The sequence below is a fragment of the Perognathus longimembris genome, chromosome 7, assembly GCF_023159225.1.
Source record: "Perognathus longimembris pacificus isolate PPM17 chromosome 7, ASM2315922v1, whole genome shotgun sequence".
NCBI classification, from domain to species: Eukaryota; Metazoa; Chordata; class Mammalia; order Rodentia; family Heteromyidae; genus Perognathus; species Perognathus longimembris.
The window spans coordinates 33,817,052-33,841,030 of record NC_063167.1 but is presented as its reverse complement, the minus strand read 5'-3'; the positions used below and the strand labels follow the sequence as shown (position 1 = coordinate 33,841,030).

Here is a 23,979-nt window from a genome sequence, read left to right as displayed (position 1 = left end):
TTTGACCACAACATTTTCTTATGTTTATTCTGATCACAGTTCCATTTAATATTATATTTTTATTCTTTAGTGTCTTCACTAGAAGTTAAGGGGTAACATAAAACACTCAGCTTTAGCAAGACTTTTTTTCTTGCACTACGTTTACCACCAGAATCTTCTTCAGTAACTTCAGAAATAATCTTCATTCCATTTATGCCTGTTATAAAACAAAAACAGAAAACAAGTCATTTATCTTATCTAAGATAATGTAATCTTCATTAGGTCATATACATTTCATTACCTAATCTCTTTTTCAACCTACCTCTGCCACTCACTTTTATAGTAGCACCCAATATTTTGTCTTACCTATAAATAAAAACTTTCCATAATCTCACCTTAAATTTATGATCACTAATCTCTAGTGGACCCTTAATGCTATTAAAAAACCATACTAGATGGGGGTGAGTGATAGAAGGGGTGACATTGGGTCAAGATATATTGTACTTACAATCTGACTAGTGGAACTAAAACCCCTTTGTACAACTACTTGAAACAATAATTAAAAATAAAAATCATACTAAATTACTATAGGATTGCTTTGTTAAGTTACTCTAGGATTTTTTATTTATTATTTACTTTTTTGGTGCCAGTCCTGGGGCCTAGGCACTGTCCCTGAGCTTTTTTGATGAAGAATAGCACTCTACCTCTTGAGCCACAGCTCTAATTCTGGCTTTTTGGTAATTTATCAGAAATAAGAATTTCATGGATTTTCCTGCCCCAGCTGGCTTGAACCACAATCCTCAGCTCTCAGGCAAATGAATAGCTAGGATTATATGTGTGAGACACTGGTGCCCAGCTACTCTAAGTTTTTTTTATTTGTTTCATTGATAGCGTTGGAGATTGAACACAGGGATTTGGCATGCTAAGCAAGTATTGTACCACTTGAGTCACACTCTTTATTTTGTTTTGAGACAGGGCCTTATGGCTACCTTTACCCAGGCTGACTTCAAAATCATGATCCTCCTGTCTCCATCTTCCAAGTAGTTGGGATTACACTCATTTCAGCAGTACACCAAATTCCCAGTATTTTTAATTCCACCACTAGTAGAAAACTGTTCATTCCTGTATACAATCTGTCTCCACAAATCTCCAATTCTCCTTCCCCTTCCCCCTTTCCTTTCTGCAGGCTGTGCTCACTATGAGAACTGAGCATGCTCCCCTGGTATCTGGAGGCATGCCTAAGGAAGCATGCAGGCTTATTTGAGAAGGACACTGGCAATGTGAGGTGAATTCAAATGGTCAGATACAGATGTGACTGAAGTCAGTGGTGGGCTGTGAACATATGATTCAAGTCTCAGAGACATCTGCTGTGGAGAAGTATACCATTAATATAATAATTATTAATTTAAGTTTAAAACCATGTTGCCTTAAGAGTATTAGCAGCTAAATTTGTGATCAATACACTTTGATGCTTAGGGTTTTTCCTCTCCAAAACAAAATTCAGTTTTTGGTTTACTTAGGATTCAGTAGGAATATTTATTACATTTACATTTGTTAATTTTTGGTTACATCAACTTCTTTTGTGGACTCTACATATAGTCTATTTGGGGAGATAAGACACTAGAGTATTTTTAAAAGATGTACAAATTGATTTAGAATAAAATATATAAAGTTCCATAAATTCAGAGATATAGAGTGTTTTAGAAAGAGGAACAAAAAATGTTGTAAAGTAAATATTTCAGTGGTGTTGCCTAAATTATCAATTATTTAGGGGACTAAGGTGGGAGGATCATTTGAGTCCAAAATGATGAGACCCTGTCTCAAAAACACACATAATTAGCTCATAAGTTTTTTTGTTTGTTTGTTTGCTGGTCCTGGGGTGGGGGTGGGGGGCTTGCACTCAGCTCCTGGGCGCTGCGCCTGAGCCTCTTTGTTCTCAAAGCTAGGGCTCTACCACTTGAGCCACAGCACCACTTCCAGCTTTTTTTGTGAGTAGTTTATTGTAGATAAGAGACTCACGGACTTTCTGCTCTGGCTGACTTCCAACCTCTATCCTCAGATCTCAGCCTCCTGAGTAGCTAGGATTACAGGTGTGAGCCACCAGCACCTAGCACGAGTAAGTTTTGATTAAATTAAAGGTAAATAAGAACATAGTTATCTTTTTTTTTTTTTTTTGGTCAGTAATGGGGCTTGAACTCAGGGCTTGGGCACTGTGTCACTGAGCTCTTTTCTCAAAGCTAGTGCTACCACTTTGAGCCACAGTGCCACTTTCAGTTTTTCTGGTGGTTAATTGGAGATAAAAGTCTCATGGATAAGATACAGAGAAAGTGTAGGTACAACCACAGGAAGGTGATACAAGAAGATCATCAATAATAGAGGCTACAGTTACATATGGCACATTGAAGGTAGTTACAACTGTGATATAACAATCGTTTCCATAACATGGAGTTCATTTCACTTAGCATTATCTTATGTGTTTGTAAGGGTATAGCTATTGGGCTCCTGTGATCCTCTGCTGTGACTTGCCTAAACCTGTGCTAATTATTCCCTATAAGGGAGACCATATAGTCTATGTTTCTTTGAGTCTGGCTCACTTCACTTAGTATAAGTTTTTTCCAAGTCCTTCCATTTCCTTACAAATGGGGCAATGTCATTCCTTCCAATAGAGGCAAAAAATTCCATTGTGTATATGTACCACATTTTCCTGATCCATTCTTCTACTGAGGGGTATCTGGGTTGGTTCCAGATTGTAGCTATGACAAATTGTGCTGCGATGAACATTGTTGTACTGGTGGCTTTAGTGTGATTATGTTTGTGGTCTTTTGGATAGATACCCCAAAGTGGGGCTGCTGGGTCATAGGGGAGATCTGTGTTTAGCCTTCTGAGGAATCTCCATACTGCTTGCCAGAGTGGCTGAACCAGTTTACATTCCCACCAACAATGAAGTAGGGTTCCCTTTTGGCCACATCCCCTCCAACAGTTGTTATTGTTAGTTTTCTTGATATAGGACATTCTTACTGGAGTGAGATGGAATCTCAATGTTGTTTTGATTTGCATTTCTTTTTTTTTTTGGCCAGTCCTGGGCCTTGGACTCCGGGCCTGAGCACTGTCCCTGGCTTCTTCCCGCTCAAGGCTAGCACTCCGCCACTTGAGCCACAGCGCCGCTTCTGGCCGTTTTCTGTATATGTGGTGCTGGGGAATCGATCCTAGGGCCTCGTGTATCCGAGGCAGGCACTCTTGCCACTAGGCTATATCCCCAGCCCTGATTTGCATTTCTTTTATGGCCAGTGATGTAGAGCACTTTTACATATGTCTCTTGGCCATTCTCATTTCCTCATCAGAGAAGTCTCTTTTTAAGTCTCTAGCCCACTTGATCAGGGGGCTATGGTTCTTTGAGGTTTTGTTTTGGAGGAAGGTAATTTTTTTAGTTCTGTATATATTTTAGATATGAGGCCTTTGTCCTTTGAATGGCCAGTAAAGATCTCCCAATCTGTGGGCTTTCTGTTTATCTTGCGAGCTATGTCCTTTGCCGTGCAGAAGCTCTGCAGTTTGATGCAGTCCCATTTGTCTAACCTTTCTTTGATTTGTAGCATTTCTGGGTCTTTGTTAAGAAAGTTCCGTCCTGTGCCAAGGAGCCCAAGTGTTTCTCCTACTCCTTCGATTAGTGTTCTCTGTATCTTATCTGAGTATATTGGAAACCGGGTATACTGGTATTAGAACTAGGAAATTGGAAGTGAATACCGAAATCGAGAGACAGAGCGTAAAAAAAGACAAACAACTACAAAAGCAATACTTGCAAAACTGTTTGGTGTAAATTAACTGAACAACTCATGGTGGGGGGGGGAAGGGGGATGGGAGGGAAAGGGGGAGGGGGAGGGGGGAATGAGGGACAAGATAACAAGCAGTACAAGAAATGTATCCAATGCCTGTATGAAACTGTAACCTCTCTGTAATTCAATTTGATAATAAATATATGTATATAAAAAGTAAAAATAATAAACTGGCATCATATTCAAACCTTAAAAAAAAAAGTCTCATGGATTTTCCTGCTGGAGTTAGCTTTGAACCGAAATCCTCACACCTCAGCCTCTGGAAAGCTAGGATTATAGGCATGAGCCACTAGGGCCAGGCCCATAGTTATCTTTTAAAAAAAACATGTTAAAGAGCTGGGAATATGGCCTAGTGATAGAGTGCTTGACTTGTATGCATGAAGCCCTGGGTTCGATTCCTCAGCACCACATAAAACAGAAAAAGCCAGAAGTGGCACTGTGGCTCAAGTGGCAGAGTGCTAGCCTTGAGCAAAAAGGAAGCCAGGGACAGTGCTCAGGCCCTGAGTCCAAGCCAGAGAACTGGCAAAATAAAATAAAATAAATGTGTTAAATGACCTATAATATTTGTACATATTTATAAGGTACACCAAACATGTATACAAAGTATAAAGATCAAATCAGGGTAATAAATTTGTTTCCTCAAACATGTACCATTTCTATGCATTGAAACCCTTTGAACTTTATTTATTTTGAAATAAATAACAACTTTTTGAGGGCCATAGTTTCCTTATTGTGTTCCTATCTAACTGTACTTTGGTATCAATTATCCAACCTTTCTATATCCCTTCCCTCTCTCCTATCTAATTTCTAGTAAGCATTATTCTATTCTTTACTTCTTGTAGATTAACTTTTTTAAAGCCTCCACATATGAGTGAGAATGTGCAGTATTTGTCTTTCTGTTCCTGGTTTATATCAGTTAATATAATATCCTTTCCTAAAAATTACAGAGTTTCATTTGTTTCTAAGGTTGAGTGTTTTACTGTAATCATATACTACATTTCTTTATCCATTAATGCATGTGCAAACTACGGTCCTCCTACTTTTGTTCCTGTGTACCTGATCTGACAGGCATAGATATGAACAAGATCAAGGAAAACAAAATAAGGGCAGATGAGGATCTTAAGTCACAGTGCTGGGGTGCTGGGCTGGGGTGCAGCCCAGTGATAAAGTATATGCTTAGCATGCATGATGAGTTCATGGGTTCAATCTCCAGCAAAAACAAAGTAAAACAAAGACAGCTAGAAGCCATTAGTGCCTTTTAAACCTGAAGGACAAGGGAGTCAGTAGGATCAAGATATAAAAAGTTGACTAAGATTACTTATATTTAAGAAGCCATGTGTAAAGCACATCTCTGTAAATTATGATTTCAATAAATAAGAGAGAGAGAAAAAATAAAACAACAAAGTCTCTTTTTTCCCCCAGAGCTGAGGATGGAACTCAGGGCCTTGCACTGGCCAGGCAAGTGCTTTTCCACTGTGCTAAATCCCCAATTCTCATTCTCTCTCCCTCTCTCCCTCCCTCCCTCCCTCCCTCCCTCCCTCCCTCCCTCCCTCCCTCCCTCCCTCCCTCCCTCCCTCCCTCCCTCTCTCTCTCTCTCTCTCTCTCTCTCTCTCTGTCCTGGAGCTTGAACTCAGGGCCGGGGCACTGTTCCTGAGCTGCTTTTGCTCAAGGCTAGCACTCTACCACTTGAGCCACTTCCAGCTTTTTCTATAGATCTGTGGTGCTGAGGAATCGAACCCAGAGCTGCATGTATGTGAGGTAAGCACTCTACCACTAGACTATATTCCCAGCCCCAGCCCCACCCCACCCCATCCTCTTTTCTATGACAACCTCTATTATAATAATGACATTATGTATAGTTGGATGCCATTTGTGGATGTGTGCTGAAGGTATAAGTACTTCCAACAGATATGCTGGATGTTTTGTTAAACAGAAATGATAATAATAAAAAAACAGACATGATAATATGTTTAAATTCAAAGAACTTACCTCTTTTAAAGAATTACAATCTTGCCAGGCATTAATGGCTCATGCCTGTAATCCTAGCTACTCAAGATGCTGAGATTTGTGGATCATGGTTCAAAGCTGGTCCAGATAAGGAAGTATGTAAGACTCTTACCTCCAATTAACTACAAAAAGGCCAGAAATGGAACTGTGGCTCAAAGTGGTAAGAGCACTAGACTTGATCAACAAGAGCTCAAGGACAGCATCCAGGCCCAAAGTTCAAGCCCCAGGACTAGCAAAAAAAAAGAAAAAAAGAAAAAGAATCATAATTCTTCTGAAATTTTGCACATAGGTATTAGTGTTAAATAGGGTAGCTGTTAAAAATAAGTTTGCTTTTAATGGACCCATAAAAAACTTAGCAGTACTGGTGACTCACACTTGTAATCCTAGCTACTCAGGAGGCTGAGATCTGAGGATTGTGATTTGAAGTCAGCCTGGGCAGGAAAGTTCATGAGACTCTCATCTCCTAACCACCAAAAAAGGTAGAAGTAGAGGTATGGCTTAAGTAGAAAAGGACTAGCCTTGAGCAAAAAAAAGATCAGAGTCAGTGCCCAGGCCCTGAGTTGAAGCCCAAGGACTCGCACCAAAATAAAAATTATGAGAATGGAATACTATGTGATGATTATATGCATGTATACACTATGTAATGTTTAATTTAGCTTAGACATGTTTATCTCTTCAACCATTTGTTAATTTTTACGGTAAAAACATTCAAATTTTTTACTTCTAGGTTTTAAAAAATATAAAGTACTTTATTGTCATCTATAACCACCCAACTATGCAACAGCACACCAGAAAAATCTTGCTTTTATCTAACTGTACCCAGTTAAACTTGGTTCATTTTTCCCAGCTCCTTTCTCTGTTGACCCCTATTTTATGCTCAACTTTCAGGATACCAAATCTTTTAGACCCTAATATGAGTTAGGTCATATGCTATTTGTCTTTCTATGCCTGGCTTATTTTACTTAGCAAAATGATCGCCAGTTCCATCCATGTAAGGGTAACTTTTGAGATTATGAATGTTTCCAGTTTAGAACTGTGCCCTATTTTTCAGTAATGTATTTCAAAATGAAGAAAACTATTCTCTTGGGTCTCATGAAGAAACCAGAGAAATGAATAATAAGCTGAACTGAAGCTTAAAGATAATTGCACAAAGGTGTAAAGAATATCTTTGTTTATGTTTTAAATGTGAGCAGCAAGTTGAACAACACTTTAGAAGAATTCATGGGGGCTGGGAATGTGGCCTAGTGGTGGAGTGCTTGCTTGCCTAGAAGAATTCATTTTGCCATGTAGAGGAAATTAGTATGAATTTGCATATACCACCACATTGCTTTATTCCATGTAGAAAAAAAGATTTCTCAATCATTCATTTGAATTAATATGACAGCTTTTTTTTCCTTTCTGTGCCAGTATCAGGGTTTGAACTCAGGCCTCATGCTTGATTAGCTTTGCTTTTTCCACTGGCATTCTACCACTTGAGTCATGCTTCCTTCCTTTCTTTTTTTCTTTCTTTTTATGTCAGTACTGGGATTTGAACTCCAGAATGCACATTCTCACTTTCGGCTGGTGTTCTTCCACTTACACCACACCTCCAAGTCCCAGCCTGGCATTTTGCTGCTGAGCTACCTTTAAATCATAATCCTCAAGATCTGAGCCTCTTTAGTAGTTGGGATTATAGGCATTAGACATTGCAGCCCACCTTAACCTGACTAATTTTTTAAAGAACAAATTAACTGTAAAAAATTTAAAAATAAAGACATCTTTTTTTTTTTTGGTGCCAGCCCTGGGCTTAAACACAGGGCCTGGGCACTGTCTCTAAGCTCTTTTGCTCAAAGCTAACTCACTACCACTTGAGCCATACCTCCACTTCCAGCTTGTTTTTACAAGTGGAGTTTTTATTTTTGGTGTTTAATTAGAGATAAGAATCTCATAGACTTTCCTAGTTTCAAACCTTGATCCTCAGACCTCAGCCTCCTGAGTACGATTATGTGCTTGAATCACCAGTATCCTGTAAAAGTATCTTTTTTTCCTTTTTTTTGCCAGTCCTGGGCTTGGACTCAGGACCTGAGCACTGTCGCTGGCTTCTTTTTGCTCACTCTGCCACTTGAGCCACAGCACCACTTCTGCCCATTTTCTATATATGTGGTGCTGGGGAATCGAACTCAGGGCTTCATGTATGCAAGGCAAGCACCCTTGCCACTAGGCCATATTCCCAGCCCTGTAAAAGTATCTTTTAAACAGCATTTTTATAGGTTACATAAGTAATTCTATTTGAATTGCTACATATGAGAATATTCTATGGAGCATCATAAGAACTAAGTGCTAGACTTATTTCTTTTGTTTTTTTCTTATTCTATACACTTATAAAATTATTTAATATTTATGAGATTATATAAGCAACCATGCTACAGCATTATAATCAATATATTGATTATAATCAATAACCTATCTTTTGTTTATATCTATTCATCTAGACACTTCAAGGGTAAAACTGACTTAATACCCCAAGTTGTCAGGACTGGCCAGACAATGCTACAGTGATTAATTCAGAAATTGTTCTACCATGTTATGAGAACCAACAAAACCCAATGACGAAGGTAAGAACATAATCAGATTCATAATACATATTCATACTACTTATAATACATATAAATATTATGTATATATAGACATAAACGTAATACATTTTGTTGATGTAATTAGCACATTATGCTAATAATTTATAGAGTATAAAAGAAAGAGAAGACAACACTGTTTGCCCTAGACTGAGGGCTAGTTCAGTGGTGAAGTGCCTACACAGGCCCGGGGTTTGATCCTCAGCACTAGGGGAAAAAATTTATTTTCTTGAGCATTTGGGTGATGGTGAGATATTTACTGAAACAGGATATTTACTGAAGCAGGTTTTATGAAATTCAAAGTTAAGGGTTTAGTTTGGGACATCATAAATTTGAGATGCTGATTAGACACACAATAATAAATGTCAAGTAACAGTTGTACAAATGAGTTTAAGAGAAATTCAGAATTCCTTAGGGTAGATTCCTAGTAGTAGAGTTGCTGGATCAAAGGTTATGTGCATTTTTACAGGGCTGTGCTGGAGCCAGCTGGCTAGAACAGCCCGTGCAAAATTGAGAAGTGGTAAGACTGTGATCCTAGCCTTGTTCCTGATTTTTTTTGTGGGGGGAAGGGAGGGATCAGTCTAAAAGTGAAGCACAACTTTGCTTTAAGTTTTTGAGTAAAGGAAGTTCCTTTTTTCCCTATTTTTTAGTTTTTTTTCTCATTAGTGGGATAATTATGCTTTGCAAATGCTTTTTCTGTATCTACTGAACTAATAGTTTTTCTCATGTACTTTGTTAACGTAATATAACGAATTGATTTTTGAGTGTTAAACCAACCTTGAACTTTTGGGTAAATTTTCCTTATTCAAGCTATATTACATAATTCTGATTTTTAATTTTTTTGAGGCAGGGTCTCACTATGTATCTTAGACTGGCCTCAAATGCACTTAGCTCCCTGAGTGCTGGGATTACTTTTATGCACCATCACACCAGGCTTCATAGCGTTAAATTCTATTTGCTAGTACTTTGCTTAATTTTTCTTCCTAGCTCTAAAGTATGTACTGTAGTCCCATCTACTCTAGTGGCTAAGGTAAAAGGATCACTTGAGTTTGTGGGTTGGACTCTATCCTTGGGAATAGAGCAAGAACCCACCTCAAATTGAACAACAACAACAACAAACTTGAAGCTATTTTTATCCTCCTCTGTTTTCTTAGATTGTAAAATATTACTTCTTCCTTAAAATTTTTATAAAGTTAAGCCATGCACTGGTAGCTCATGCCTATAATCCTAGCTACTCAGAAGGCTGAGATCTGAGGATCACGGTCTGAAGCCTGACCAGGTAGGAAAATCTGGGAGACTCTCATCTCTAAAGAACTACCAAAAAACAATGGAAGTGTAGCTGTGGCTCAAGTGGTAGAATGCTAACATCGAGCACAAAAGTTTAAGGACAGTGTCCACGCTCTGAGTTCAAGCCCCAAGACCAGTGAAATAAAAAATAAAAATATATTTAATAAAGTTAATAGTGAAGTCAGGTGTGACTGGAGTTTAGTTTGTTGAAATGTTTTAAATAAAAAAAGAGTTTCCTTAATAGCTACTCATATCAAACATAGGGACCTGTACATGGTAGCAAGTGGTCTGGCATTGAAATTCATCCCCACTCCACTGATTCAGTTCAGGTAATTTATTTTCTTCAGAAATAACTTGTCCTTTTCATTCAACATGTAGAATTTATAAGCATGACATTATTTTCCTGTATCTTTTCAATATTTGTAGTAATTATTTTTCTCTATTTCTTAGTGTAACTAAAAATTTGTATTATTTACTAATTTTTTCAAAAGAAGTAGCTCTTGGGGGCTGGGAATGTGGCTTAATGGTCGAGTGCTTGCTTGCCTGGGTTTGATTCCTCAGCACCATGTAAACAGAAAAGGCCAGAAGTGGAGCTATGGCTCAAGTGGTAGAATGCTAACGTTGAGCAAAAGGAAGCCAGGGACAGTGCCCTGAGTTCAAGACCCATGACTGGCAAAAACAAAAACAAAACCTAGCTCTTGGTATCTTCTAAGAACAAAGATTTTTTCTACAAAATTAAAATGCCATAATCTTACCCAAGAATTTAACATTGATGAGATAACCTTGTTCACTGTATAGTCCATATTCAATTTTTTCTTGGTTGTAAAAAACAGAAGTCTTTTAAAGATATTTTATTCAGCCAAGTGGGTGGCTCATGCCTGTAATTCTAGCTACTCAGGAGGTTGAGATCTAAGGATTGTGGTTCATAGCCATCCTGGGCAGGAAAAACTGTGAGACTCTTATCTCCAATTAGCCATAAGAAAACTGTAAATGGCATTTTGGCTCAAAGTGGTAGAGCACTAGCCTTGAGCTGAAGAGCTCAGGGACAGTGCCCAGGCCCAGGGAGTTCAAGCCCTGTGACCAACAAAATATATTTTATTCAAATAAAAATTCAAGCTAAAAGCATCATTGTCTAAACTTTTTTGTTGTTGTTGTTCAAGGTTAACACTCTACCACTTGAGCCATAGTGCCACTTCTGGATTCTTCTGTTTATGTAGTACTGAGGAATCAAACCCAGAGTTTCATTGTGGTGGTGACCCCCCAATCCACCCCCCCCCCCCGTAGTCCTAGCACTCAGGGGTCTGGATCTGAGCAATCAAGTGTTCCAGGTCAGCTGGCATCCATGATTTATATCCATAATTCCAGCTACTCAGAAGGCTGAGATCTGAGAATCTATTTGAAGCAAACACTGGTAGATAAATCAAAGAGACTGTATCTCCAATTAACCAGCAAAAGGCTAGATAGAAGTGGAAGTGTGACCATAAGTGGTAGCGTTCTAGCCATAAAAATGAAAAAGGTGAATGACAGCACAAAGCTAAGTTTAAACCTCAGTATCAGAAAAAAAAAAAAAGAAAAGAAAAGAATTCCAGGCCCACTTGGGTGTGTGTGTGTGTGGGTGTGTGTGTGTGTGTGTGTGTGTGTGTGTGTGTGTGTAAACTCTGCCTGTCAAAAATAAATAAACAAATAGTAGATTATGTGTCCTAGGTACAATGAGGGTAGAGGGACTGGGAATGGAAATAAGGGCCTTGTATATTCTAGGCAAGCACAATACTTCTTCCCTCATGGGGCGGGGGGGTGGGGGGAAGGAGGGTGGGTCTGTCATGGGGTTTGAACTCAGAGCCTGGGCACTGTCCCTGAACTACTCTGCTCAAAGCTACCACTCCACCACTTTGAGCCACAGCACCACTTCCAGTTTTCTAGTGGTTAACTGGAGTTAAGAGTCTCATAGCGGGCTGGGAATATGGCCTAGTGGCAACAGTGCTTACTTCATATACATGAAGCCCTGGGTTCGATTCCTCAGCACCACATATATAGAAAATGGCCAGAAGTGGTGTTGTGGCCTAAGTGGCAGAGTGCTAGCCTTGTGCAAAAAGAAGCTAGGGACAGTGCTTAGGCCCTGAGCTCAAAGCGCAGGACTGGCAAAAAAAAAAAAAAGTCTCATGGCCTTCCCTGCCTTGGCTGGCTTTGAACAGCAATCCTCAGAGCTCAGCTCCTGAATAACTAGGATTAGAGACATGAGCCACCAGTGCCCAGCTTTCAGTCATTTTTTTAATGTGAAATAAAAGCTCCTTTTTCCTTGGATAATATTGATTTTTAAAAAGAATGTAGTTAATTGTCTCACAGAATAGCTCACAATCTGTATTTGTTTAGTTGCCCTTTCAAAATAGACTATATGCTGTCAGCAAAAATATTTCACAAGTGATACTGTGAACTTCCTACTGGAGCCCATCAAGAGGCACATACCAGTAGTCCCAGTTATTGGAAAGCTGAAACAGGAGACTCAATTAACTTTTTTTTTTTTTTGCCAGCCCTGGGGCTTGAACTCAGGGCCTGGGCACTGTCCCTGAGCTTCATTTTGGTTGTTGTTGTTCAAGGTTAGCACTGTACCACTTGAGCCATAGTGCCTTTTCTGTTTATGTAGTACTGAGGAATCGAACCCAGGGCTTCATGTATGCGAGGCAAGCACTCTACCACTAAGTTACATTCCCAGCCCCCACTTAACCTTAAGAGTTCCAGGCTAGCCTGGGAAACACAGCCAGATCCAGTCTAAAAAAGAAAAACCCTTCAATTCATTCCATTATGGTCATGCTGTTTGATGATCTGATTAAAGTGGTATCCAAGGGTGTCCATTGTTTTTTGTTTTTCAAAACTGTCTTGTTAGGTAACCCAGTGTGGCCATAAACTCAGTGTGTCACCTAGGATGAACTCTAACTTGGAATTTTTCTGCTGCTTGCCCTCCCAAATGTTGGGATTATAGGTATGCACCACCACAACCAGGTAAGATCTCTCTATTTTAATGACATCTTTTCCCTTTTCAACTAATAAGTAATTTTAGAGGTGATACTTTGAGATCATACAAATGTATTGCTTCCCAAAAAGCTTTCATACAATTATTTCTAATCAAGTGTTACATTAATGGCTATAAAATGGGGCTGGAGAAAAGATAACATCTTTAACAAGTGGTTCTGGGAAAAGTGCACATTCCATATGTAGAAAACTGACACTAGATTCCTATTTTCTCACCCTGTTCAAAAAAGAGTTCAAGATGCAAGGCAAGGCTGGGCTGGGCACAGTAGCTTATACCCATAATCCTACCTATTTAAGAGGCAACTATCTGAAGGATTGCAGTTTGAGACTAGTCTGTGCAAAAAGTTAGCAAGACCTCATTTCAACAAAAAAAAAAGCTGGATGTGGTGGCACATGTCTATCATCCTAGTTACATGGGAAGAAAAGTAGAAAGATTGAGGTCAAGGTTGGCTCAAGAAAAACCACAAGGGGGCTGGGGATATGGCCTAGTGGCTAGAGTGCCTGCCTCGTATTCATGAGGCCCTGGGTTCAATTCCCCAGCACCACATATACAGAAAATGGCCAGAAGTGGCGCTGTGGCTCAAGTGGCAGAGTGTTAGCCTTGAGCAAAAAGAAGCCAGGGACAGTGCTCAGGCCCTGAGTCCAAGCCCCAGGACTGGCCAAAAAAAGAAAAAAAAGAAAAAAAAGAAAAACCACAAGGTTCTACCTCAAAATTAAAACAAAAAGGGATAGGGTGTGGGTTCAGTGATAGATTATCTGCTGTGCATGCACAAGGCCCTCAGTTCAAATGCAATACAGGAAGAAGGAAGGAAGGAAGGAAAGAAGGAAGGAAGGAAGGAAGGAAGGAAGGAGAGGGACAGAGGGACAGAGGGAGGGAGGGAGGAAGGAAGATATTTGAGGCATGAGCCAAAATGGCAGTGTAGAAACTGTTTTGATTTACTTTCAGAAATGACAAGAGTCAGGATAACAAAGGAAAGACTATATTCTGAAAAGAGAAAGATAGGAAGAACACTGAGAACCACAAGAGAGGGACAAGATAATTGAAAAGCATGGAGAAACAGAGCGACAGAGTAAAGAAGGAAACAACCTGTAGCTTTAATTCTGGATCTTGGGGATGGGAGTTGGAGGGAAGAACCGAAGTCCTTACTACTAGATAAGCTAGGACACCTTGGCAACAGACTGCTATCTGGCACTATGACATGTTCAGGGGACAGCCTTAGGATTGGAGAGTAGCTGCTCTTGGGCACAAACTGGGAATCTTGGCGACCAAGTGGGAACCTGCCCAGCCCACTTGCTGCAAAGCTCATTTCATCCAGCAGTAGCTCCCAGTATACAAAGAAGGGAAGCTTCTAATGTGAAAGCAGCATATAATAAGCAGAAAACTACCCTGGCCCCATCCCGAGCCCAAAGCATCAATCCAAACTACCAGGAATTACAAGAGACTCTGGCTAGTGTTCCTCTGAGTGGTGAGGGAGATTGGGTCTGGTGCCCTGAGCATATGGTGAAATATTTGGCTGAGATGCTGAGAAACTGTACTCAATCCTGACATGATACAATCTTGCCTGAGTACTGAGAATACTTGAACCAAAAGACTACAGGTGATTAAAACAACCAACCAATGACTTGGCCTATGGTGCACAAATCTCAATGCAGAAAACAAAAAATACAGAAAAAAAAAGGGAACATGACCCCTTCTAAAATCAGCAACTCCGCAAGACTGTACTCCAAACTGAATACCAGGGGCTCATGTCTATAGCTACTTGGGAGGCTGAAACTGTTGGGATGATGGCTTAGATCAGCCTGGGCAGAAAGAAGTTTGATTTTAGTTAGAAATAGTCATTACAAACCAGATACCAGTGGCCCATGAGTGTAATCCTAGTTACTCAGGAGGCTGAGATCTGAGGATCACAGTTCAAAGCCAGCCCAGGCAGGAAAGTCCATGAGACTCTTATCACCAATTAATCACCAGAAAATCTGGAAGTAGAGAGCTCAAGTGGTAGAATGCTAGCCTTGAGCACAAAAGCTTGGGGAGAGTGCCCAGGCCCTGAGTTCAAGCCCCAGGACTGGCGAAAAAAAAAAGAAAAAAGTCCTTATGGATGATCTGGTTAAATTGAGATCATTTCTATGGGACCCAATTTTATAAGCTTATGTCATAAAAGGCAAACAGAATTAGACATTTAGAGAGGAAATACTCTGAAGCTACAGGGGAAAACCATCTATAAGCCATGGAATGCTGGTGGTATTTAGGAAAAAGGAATGGAACAGATTACTCAGACAGTCCTAAAAAGGAATCAACTCTACACCCACTTTGATCCTATACCTCTAGCTTTCAGAACTGCAAGATAAAAATTTCTATTAAGACACTGAGTTTGTAGTACTTTGTTAGCATAGTCCCAGAAAACACATGTGCTAAGAATCAGTACATGCTCTCTCATAACATCTGGCATCATGACTCTCTCATTCTTGATCTCTGTAGATTTCTCTTACTTTCTTACCAATGTAACTCTGAATTCCAAATATACTATAAAATATTTTATGTAGCTCTTTATTTGTTTTTGGGGGGGGAAGGGATGATTGTACAGGACATCTAATCTTCATTTTATTGAAAATGGAAGTCTAGCTGGACACCATGGCTACTAAGAAGGCTGAGACAAAGATCAAAGTCCAAAGCAAGCCTGGACAGAAAAAGTCTACAAAACTTCATCATTAAACAGTGAGACCAAAGGAGGATATTCTTAGGAGAATATCACAAGGGCTCAATAGCTATGTGCATATGATCATATAAAATGATGCTTATCTAAATCATCTCCTAGAAGTGGTGTTTTTTTTGTATTTCTTGTTTCTTTTTTCCCTTTCCTCCGTGTTTTTTTTTTAATTTCTGTACCTTTTGTCTTATATATGTTTATCTGGTTTGAGGAGGGGAGGAGAAAGCACAGAAACGGTGAGACAAAGGATGAGCTAATTCAGCAGTGTACTCACCTAAACACTATGTGGAAATGAACTATACAATTGGGAGGGAGCGGGGGCTGAGAGGGGAAAAAAACTAGAAGAAAATGAGGGAGGAGTGACACTGTTCAAAAAGAAATGTACTCAATACCTGACTTATGTAACAGTAACCCCTCTGTACATCACCTTTACAATAGAAATAAAATAAAATAAACTCCATCTTCAATTAATAGGAAAAAAGCTATGATGGAGGCATGCTCACATAGAGTGCAAGCAATGAGCAAACTAGCCCAGAGAGAACTGGAGGCATTTAGTTAAAACCTGGAACCAGCAAAAAATAAATAAGTGAACAGGAAATCTATTTGATTCTTCAAAAGTAACTAATTTTCTGGAAACAAAGCTTTTTTTTCCTCAGGTATGTATGTATGTATGTACGTACATATGTATTTATTGTGCTGTTCCTGGGGCTTGAACTCAGAGCCTGGACTTGTCTCACTTGAGCCACAGCTCTACTTCTGATTTTTTGGAGGTTAATTGAAGATAAGAGTTTCACGGAGGGCTGGGATGGCCTAGTAGTAGAGTGCTTACCTTGCATACTTGAAGCCCTGGGTTCAATTCCTTAGCACCACATAAACAGAAAAGGCCAAAAGTGGCGCTGTGGCTCAAGTGGTAGAGTGCTAGTCTTGAGCAAGAAAGAAGCCAGGGACAGTGCTGAGGCCCTGAATTCAAGTCCCGGGATTGGCAAAAAAAAAAAAAAAAGGTCTCACGGAATTTCCTATCTGAACTTTGATCCAAAGATCTCAGCCTCCTGAGCAGCTAGGATTACAGGCATGAGCCACTGTTGCCCAATTGAAATTTATCATTTTAACCCAAAAATGTTAGTTATATACTCAACTTACATCTCAGGAGATCTGTTTATAAAATTCAAAGTTTCTCATATTAGAGTTTGAAATTACTTAATAACAAATACTACCAAGTATTACAATTTTGTAAAATAAATGTCAATGCTCATTTAATAAATGACATAAGTACATCTCACCAGTTTCAGGTGCCATACATAATAAGTGACAGAAGTAAAGTTTATTTGGCTTTAAAGCCACTCACTATCCTATACTGACTACTTACTATGAATCTCATTTTGTAGTGATTATGAAACTTCTTGTTATTTTTCTATTTCTATTTTGATCAGAGTATCATATTCACTTACTCCAAAATAGTGAAAAATATCAAATATTTACTTGTATACATTTTTATTGTAAATTTTCTGTTTATGTAGTAAATTGTTGAGAATGGATATTCTCAGAGATTGCAAGATAGAAAGACAATTATTTTGAGGAAGCTTTCCCTTTTTCTTTTCAGTAAGGGAGTATCCACGATATGAAATTTAGATCAGCATAATTAATCAAATGAGATTTTCCCAAATAAGGCTGTTATACCACTTAATAACATGAACTTTCTTACATCTTACTTAGTTTCCAGTTGTGTGTATGTCATTTGGAAACTTTGTTTAAGCAAATAGTTTCTAAGTTCTTAGGTCAAGAGTAGATTTTCTGCTACTTTATATTCCCATAACATTTCCTGATGCTTATGAAAGGCTTATTGAGTAAAAGGAATTTTGTACACATTTATTTCTCTTATTATTTAAAACATTAGATATTATTACTCCAATTTTACACATATGAAAAGCCTCAGATATAATTAGCCCCCAAATCCTATGCCTACTAGATGACCATAATTATGTGTTCTTAATATATGATTATTTGGTTGGTGGATTTGTAGTAGTGTTTATGAAAGGTCTTTCCATCTGACCACAGTGCAACACACACAAACACACACACATACACACACACACAAACATGTATTTATATCCTTATGCTTTAAATTGCCAGCCTATGACCATAGACAGGTTCACTTACTCATCAAATCTGAATTTCCTGATTTTTAAGATGGGATTTAAAAAATCCTAGTTAATGAAGGGATTATGAATATTAAACTGGATAATGAAGGTGCAAAATAAATGTTTAATAGTTTGCTAATATGCTTGTTTTCTCTCACTGAAATGTAAACTGAATAAACAAGTGAATGAATTAGGAAGTACCTAAAAGAAAAGGCATCTATAAAAGTACCACCTCTTTCCTTCCTTCCTTCCTCCCTCCCTCTCTCCCTCCCTCCCTTTCTTTCTTTCTTTCTTTTTTTTTTTTTTTTGCCAGTCCTGGGGCTTGAACTCAGGGCCTGGGCACTGTTCCCGAGCTGCTTTTGCTCAAGGCTAGCACTCTACCACTTGAGCCACAGAGCCACTTCTGGCTTTTTCTGTTTATGTGGTACTGATTCAGTACTGTGGTACTGAATTGAACCTAGGGCTTCATACATGCTAGGTAAGCACTCTACCACTAAGACACATTCCCAGCCCAAGTATTTCTACGCACATATAATTTACTATCCTACAAATGTTGATAAAATTCAATATAATCTAAGATAGCATCAAGCTCTTTTTATATGCTAATACAGTCACAATTATATTAACATAGCTTCAGACAAATTATCACACTTACTAACCAGAAACCACTTGGTTTTAGGATATTTATATCACTTTCCAGTAATCTTTTAACCTAGTAGAAAGAAATTTAAATACTTTTCCTCACTGCTCCTTTTTCCCCAAATTAAAAAAATGATTTTATATGAGATATTTTTTCTGTCAGTTGGCTTAATATCACTGTTGTTCTGTAACTTATATTTTTATGTCTGATGTTTTTATCTGATTTCTTTTCAGTGTGTTCTGTTGCTGAGTGGAAAATCCTCATAGTAATCACACACTGTTTTACTGTTTAAATTCTATATAATGTAGAGATAACAACTTAATCTTATATTGATTCTGAATGTAATCTCTTTGTGGGAGTTTTAAAAAAAAAGTACTAGATTTTCATCTTGGTAATTTGCCACAATATTTCCCTTTGAAAGCATGGACCTTTAAAAATTATCTTATGTTGGTAGGAAGAAATTTTATTTGTTGATCTTAGTATATGGTATAAGCTCTTTAAATGGGATGGGGTGAACTAAAAGTATTTTGTAGTGATTTTTGATGGAATTAAAAAAATGAAGGGGCTGGGAATAGGCCTAGTGGTAGAGTGTTTGCCTACCATACATGAAGCCCTGGGTTCGATTCCTCAGCACCACATATATATAGAAAAGGCCAGAAGTGGCGCTGTGGCTCAAGTGGAAGAGTGCTCCCTTGAGCAAAAAGAAGCCAGGGACAGTGCTCAGGCCCTGAGTCCAAGCCCCAGGACTAGCCAAAAAAAAAAAAAAAAAAAGAATATGTGTTGTTTATAGATAATAGTCATGTTTGAAGAACGCTGCATTTTAAATGTTTGGCATGCTAGGATTGTGTGTGTGTGTGTGTGTGTGTGTGTGTGTGTGTGTGTGTGTGTGTTCTGAAGATTGAACCCAGGGCCTCATGTCTGGTAGGTAAGTACTCTGCCACTTACTTACATCCCTGGCTCAATTTGAAAATCTTCAAAACATAATTAAACCTTTTAAGAAAGAACTTGAATGCAACCACTGGTTGCATTCAACTTACATACAATTCTCTATTATGTCACCTTAACATTTTTTCCTGTGACACCAATTATATTGATCTGTTATAGCCTTTTTTTAAAGCTGTTTTTGTGTAGAATAATTTGCCATTACAGTAGGGACATGGTATATTTCAAATGTGATAGGCAATTTATATGCACTTAAAGACATTTCCATTACTTTAAGCACACTAATCAGGATGTAGGCTGCTCAGTTCTTTCTTCTATGTGGCCTTGCTCTGGTTTCTCACTGACCTGCTCCTTCATCTAGTCCAGATGTCCAGCTGTATCCACTAACTCCTTCAGAATGCTATCTTCAGAGCATGCTATCTTTGGACAGGACATGTGTCTTTTGTATGTAGGAAAAACATAATAGATATAATTTATACATATGACTATAAATTATAGGGTTTTTTTCTAGTTCTGTGTTTTCAAAATAAACTATAGAAAATGTCACAAGAAACTGGCAAATTTTCCATGTAAGAAAAATTAATTTGCTTATGTTTATTATGATGATGTGATAAAAGCAATATTTTTATGTATTTGACTTGGTTTTTGATTCTTGAGTATTTTTACTTGTCTTGTTGTATCCTTGCTTCTGTACTCCCTAGCAAATTACCCAACATGTAATTAATATTTAATTAATTTGCAGGCATGACTATCTAAAGCATTGAAAATGTCCATTCTCCCTCTCATATTCACAATTGTATTTGTAATATCTAAGATTTCTAAGCTGTTGGTGTTAAGTGGCTTGTTTATATATATATACCTCATGACAAGAATCTGAGATAATAGATAAACTCAGATATACATCAGTATTCTCAGCTCTAACACTTTAACTTAGATCCTTTTCTCCATCATTAGTGAAAATGGTGCCTGTGTCTAAAATAGTATCCGTTTTTTTTGGGGGGGGCGTTGGTAGAGTATTATCGTATCTTACGTGTAAAGTGAGGTGAACTGGTAGGTTTCCTTCATAATATACACTTGCATAGCACTGAACTTCAGTAAGAAGTATCTCAACATAAACACACATGTAAAAATGCCCATTTGGAACCAAAAGGCATTATTTTGAGTACCTGCTTAGTACCAACTATATACTTACAGAGAGACATAGAATACTTTGCCAAGTGTAAAAGATAACTATAAAATAATGAACACCAAAATTGAAAATATATAATTTACCCTGTTTGAGTAATTTATTTTTTTAATTACTTGGGTTTTATATCCTATACCTCTCCATATTTTTCTATAAGTATTAACATTTAGCTTTCTTTCACTAGTTAAAATAATTAGCATGTTCTTACTATGGTACATTAAAATATATTAGATTGTCTTCTGAAGACCAGAAATTACATTTAAGTTCTTTCTATATCTTGAGAGTGTTAACAGACTTAGCATTTGTGAAAATAGTAAATATTTTAGCCTTCTGGCTAATTTATATTTTAATCATAAACATGTAATTGTTATAATTTTATAACCACAAGTTTTTACACTTACCTTTATTTTAACTAAAGAACAGACTATGCTTTTTGGCTTAGAAGCCTATAATAAATTTGAATTTGTAAGGATAATTACTATAATATTTGAAATTTAAGTAATTTTTTGAGACTAGAGGGAGAGATGGTTACAAAAAGGGGAGTAAAGAAAAATTGGAAATCTCTACCTGCATAATATATTTTGCTCATGAGCTCTACTGTAAAGCCAAAAAGGAAAAAAAAAGTTAAAAATAAAGGATAGGGACAGCCAAAAGTGTAAGTTGTAGAATAATAAAATATTTCTATACTACTGTTCTTATTTATGTTTTACTTAGCTTTGAAGAAGAGATGGGAATGGTTGCTGATTTTTTTTCTCATGGTAGTATATAGAATTATCCAGTCAGAACATACCATGACATATATTATTAGTTATTTGATATTGAGATGAAGAATATTATACTGCTAATCATTAGATGCTGCTTAACTAAATAATTAATCACTTTTAAAATATATGAATATTTCTATTCCATCTTTAATCATCATCACATTATATTATTATTGATTTGCAAGTTATTCTAGGCCTTTAAGATGTATATATTAATTCATAACTGTTCCAAATTTTGACAAAGAAGAAATAAATATAATTTAAAATGGCCTGATTTTGTCTCAAGTCTTAAATTAGTAGCATGGACATCAGAATGCTGCTGATTATTGAAGACAGTAATTTTTAATAAAAAAATCGAAAGAGGAAAAGTATAAGAATTATTTGGACTCTTAAAAGGCTCAAATGTACAGTACAGTTTCTCCAGAGTGTAAGAGGAGAGATATTAGCTGTACACAGAATAGCCAAATAATGATTCCTAAAGATCCGTGTTTTAATTTTATGAAGTCACATTTCCAAAGCATACATTTAAAGACTCAGATTTCTTTTCTAGTAAGTGTGCAAAATGTCAACTGAGAAGGAATAGGTGAGAGGGCCGTTTTTCATAAGGTTGTGGTGAGTAATTTGGTTGCATCTTTAAGTTTAAAAATCCAGCATTATGAAAATGTTAATAGTTTTCCTTTGTATGTGAGCTTTCCCTATTCATGCAACTAATCAGAAAATGCTGGGCATATAACTAAAATTTATTTGGTCAACACAATACTGCTTTATATATAATCAAGATAAGATATCAAGGTTTTTTTTCACAAAAAAAAAAAAAAGGCAGGAGCTTCTGCCTCCAAATATGTCAAGGAAGAACTTTGCGTTTTTCACTTAGTGATCCCCAGAAACTGTCCCATTATTTTCACGTTAAAAGGCAATATCACCCTAATTATACCAATTAAATGTGTTTGAGTCCCAGGTAAACTCTTTCTTTCATAGCACTGATTGCATGATTTTTTTCTTAGTGCTAAAAAATAAATGAAGTGTTGTTGGATAGGGATTGGTGGTTTCTTACTTCCTCCCCCAAAGAGCTGATGTTTTTGGCTGGTTGTTTTGTGTTTTTTGGTTGGGTGAAAGGATGTGAGGGAAGAGAAAAAGCCTGCATATAGTTAAGCAGGCCTATGCTAAAATCCTTGAGGGATGATGAAAGCTGGAAGGAGAGCTATGTGGAACAGTTTAAGTACAATAATATCTTTGTTGCTTTAAAAATTGTTTTTAATGTACAAACTCCTCTTCCCTCTGTCCGCTCCTCGTCTGTACTGACACCTCTGGTCAGTTCAGAAGCCATTTTAAAACTCAGAAAGAAAATGTGTGAATTCCAGTTGTGCTTTCGCAGGTGCTGTGGTGGCAGGGATAACCTTTGCTCACTTGTTGGATGTTACCGAGCTGGTTGTTTTTTGTTTTTAATCTGTGAGAATTAAAAATAACACAGAAAATTCTAAATTCACATCCTAACACCTGACGTTCTCACAATGTCTCTACAGCAGATGGCAAGACATCTCACAGGAACCTTCCTATATCCGGATCTGGGGAGGTTTGATTCTTTGGAGACATAAGCTAGAGAGCCAAAGATTCCTACTGGACTTTCTAAACTATTCTAGATTGTAAAACAAATAAACAAACAAACAAAAAGATTTCCTGCAGGTGTCCTGGGCTTGCCCAGCCTTGAATTCGCGGCTGGGGGCTGAGGGTCTTTTGGACGCGAGCGTGTCTTTTCAGCCTCGGACGTCGTCGAAGTCGTGTGTGGTTGGGGAGGCCAAGTCAGAGCGTAGCCCCGCTAGCTGTTGGTGGGGGTTGAGCAGCCCGGGAGGTCTTCGCCTCCTCGCAGCTGGACGCTGGGCTGGTAGCCGGCTGTCCTCAGCTGTCACCGGGCGAGGCGGAGCGCGCGCGCCGAGGGGCTGCCCGGCTGCTCCCGCCGCCAGCTCACCTCCGCGGGGAGCGAGGCGCTCACCGGCCCGCTCGCTCCGGCCCCAGTCCGCGGGCACAGGTCCCCCCCCCCCCCGACCTTGGGGGCGGGGGATGGGGAGCCCGCGGCCGGAGGGTCTAGGTGGCGGTCCGGAGGAAGGCGGGACGCAGGGTCCCAGCAGTTTGGGGGTATCCCGCAGCTCGCGGGCGCCGTAGCAGCGGCCCACTCCCCCGCCCTGCCGCAGCTCCCGCCTCCCACCCCGCGGTTGCGCCAGCTCGCCGCGGGCCGGCCGGGGCGGCCGCGCACTCTCGCACGCGCGCACTCACTCACCCTCTCTCTCAGGGCCCGGGAGCCTCCAAGGTTATCCCGCGGACTGGGGGCTGGGGCCGGCTCCCGCCACGCGCCTCGTCTGCAGCTCGCCCTTCCGCTGCTCCTGGGCTCCCGGGTTCTCAGCCCCAAAGCCCAGGCGCTCCCAAGTTCAGGGAGTGCAGTGGCGCTGGGGAGGTCGGCCGGCGTCCGGCCGGCCCGGAGGTGGGGGCGGCCTGCGTGGCTCCGCGTGTCCAGACAGCCGGGTCGAGCGAGGTCGCCGGGAGAGCGAGCTGTGTGTGGCTCCGGTGGGCGCTCGAAGTGCCGCGCAGGCTGCGACCCGGGGGGAGCCAGGGCGACAGGTCCAGCACCCAGGCCCCGCCGCAGGCATCTCGGACCCGGAGGTGGGGCAGAGAGGAGCCGAGGGCCAAACCTGCCGGGGAAAACTAACTAAATAAAAGGAGACTGTTATTTAAGGCGCGGAAATTTGAATATTTGGACAGGAAGAGAAAAGAAACCTTAGGGAGGGAGGGGGGAAGCGAGCTAACGGTTTTGACGCTCTCCCACCCCCACCGCCGGCTTTCTGCGCGCCCGGGAGGGCGCCCTCGGCT

The 23,979-nt window shown here is 39.3% G+C and overlaps 1 long non-coding RNA gene across 2 annotated transcripts; it reads right to left on the bottom strand.

Annotated features, from left to right (window-relative positions):
* LOC125355143 lies at positions 1–23,979 on the bottom strand. 2 transcript variants are annotated; one of them, XR_007211602.1, is made up of 2 exons: positions 23,393–23,979; positions 1–196 (listed from the first exon to the last, which is right to left on the bottom strand). It is a non-coding gene; the product is annotated as an uncharacterized LOC125355143 (long non-coding RNA). The 2 variants fall into 2 exon arrangements; XR_007211603.1 differs by lacking the exon at positions 23,393–23,979 and adding an exon at positions 1,999–2,045.